General features: G+C 42.2%; 1 pseudogene; it reads left to right on the top strand.

Moving 5' to 3' along the window:
• The first annotated feature begins 810 nt into the window (after positions 1 to 810).
• Positions 811 to 1,662, top strand: LOC101573492 (annotated as a pseudogene).
• The last annotated feature ends 550 nt before the right edge of the window (positions 1,663 to 2,212 follow it).

The following is a 2,212-nucleotide window of genomic DNA, read 5'->3' as shown; positions in this document are numbered from 1 at the left end:
CTACAGGCCAATCTCCCTAATGAAAATAGATGTAAAAATCTACAATAAAATACTAGCCAACAGAATTCAGCAAATCATCAAGATGATTATACATCCCAACAAAGTAGCATTCATCCCAGGAATGCAGGGATGGTCCAATATGTGCAAATCTATAAATGTAATACACCACATCAACAGAGCCAAACACAAAAATCAGATGATCATATCAATAGATTTATAAAAAGCTTTTGACAAAGTCTAATACTCATTTATGATAAAGGCCATGCAGAAAATTAGAATAGATGGTCTTTAACTCAACCTGATAAAAGCCATCCATGACAAGTGAACAGCCAACATCATTCTAAATGAACAAAAATAGAAAGTCTTCACTTTAAAATGAGGAACAAAGGCTGGGGAGATGGCTCAGTGGAATAAGCACTTCCCTGGCAAGCGCAAGGTCCTGAGTTCAATCCCTGGTTCCGCAAAAAAAAAAAAAAGTAAATTTTTTTTTAAAAATGAGGAACAAGACAAGGATGCCTACTGTCACCCCACTCCTGTTCAATATAGTTCTAGAAACATTAGCCAGAGCAATTAGACAAGAGAAAGAAATATAAGGAATAATGATTGGGAAGGAAGAAATGAAATTATCATTATTTGCAGATGATAAGGTACTGTACATAGAAGACCCGAAAAACTCCACTAAGAGACTTGTGTATTTAATCGCCAAATTCAGTAGCATATCAGGATACAAAGTCAACCCTCAAGGCTTTTTCCTCCACAGTCCCATGCTGTAGGTTCTTCTGGTTTGCCGTGTCCTTGGCTGGTGTAAAAATGGCCAGTAATTTCCCTGTGCATGAGAAAAACCTGGTTTGACAAGTTCAGGTATTATGATGCAGAAAGGAAATTCTATGAGCAGATGAATGAGGCTGTGGCTGGTGCCTCCTGCCAGGAGAATAGTGCCAGCATGATCCTCCGTGACATTGCAAGAGCCAGAGAGAACATCCAGAAATCCCTGGCTGGAAGCTCTGGCCCTGGGGTCTCCAGTGGGCATGGTGGAGACCACAGTGAGCTTGTCTGGATTGCCAGCCTGGAAGTGGAGAACCAGAACCTGAGAAGTGTGGTGCAGGATCTGCAGCAGGCCATCTCTGGACTGGAGGCCCAGCTGAACACCCTTGAGAAGAACTCACCCATCCATTGAGCCACAACCCCACAGACCCAGCACATGTCTCCCATATGCCAAGTGGAGCCCCCAACCAAGACGGTGGCCACACCAGCAGAGGACAATGAGAACAATGACACTGACCTGTTTGGCAGCAATGAGAAGGAGGACAAGGAGGTGGCTTGGTTGCGGGAGGAGAGGCTGAGACAATATGCAGAAAAAAAAAAAAAAAAAAACCCAAGAAACCCTCACTAGTAGCCAAGTCCCCCATCCTCCTGGATGTCAAACCTTGGGATAACAAGACTGATATGGCCAAGCTGGAGGCCTGTGTGTGCTCTATCCAGCTGGATGGGCTGCTCTGGGGTGGTTCCCAGCTGGTCCCTGTAGGTTATGGCATCTGCAAGCTGCAGATCTAGTGTGTGGTAGAGGATGACAAGGTGGGCACCAACTTGCTGAAAGAGGCGACCACCAAGCTTGAGGAGCATGTGCAGAGTGTGGACACTGCAGCTTTCAACAAGATCTGAAGCCAAGGGTGCATGTGTGCAAGGGAGGCCCTTCCAAGGTTAAAGACTGAGACTCAGAAAAAAAAAGTCAGCCCTCAAAAATCAATGGCATTTCTATACACAAACAATGAATGCACTAAGAGAGAAATTATGATAACCATGCCTTTCACAATAACACCTCAAAAAATGAAATACTTAGGAATCAACCTCCAGAGGAAGTAAAAGATTTATACAGCAAAAATTATAGTACTCTCAAAAAAGATATCAAAGAGTATTTCAGAAAATGAAAAGATATTCCTTTCTCCTGGATGGAAAGAACCAACATTGTGAAAATGGCCATACTCCCGTAATTGTTACACAGATTCAATGCAATATTGATTAAAATATCATTAGTATTCCTCACAGGTCTAGAATAAAACACTCCTAAAATTCATTTGGAACCAGAAGAAACCTAGAATAGCAAAAGCAATCCTGAGCAACAAAGGAAAGGCAGGAGGCATCACAATCTTTGACTTGAAATTATACTATAAAGCTACTATCATAAAATCATCATGGTATTATCAAAAAACAG

This window comes from Octodon degus, unplaced genomic scaffold, assembly GCF_000260255.1.
Source record: "Octodon degus isolate 3935 unplaced genomic scaffold, OctDeg1.0 scaffold00090, whole genome shotgun sequence".
Taxonomy (NCBI): Eukaryota; Metazoa; Chordata; class Mammalia; order Rodentia; family Octodontidae; genus Octodon; species Octodon degus.
The sequence above is the reverse complement of the archived record's forward strand: the minus strand, read 5'-3'. Positions and strand labels throughout refer to the sequence as shown.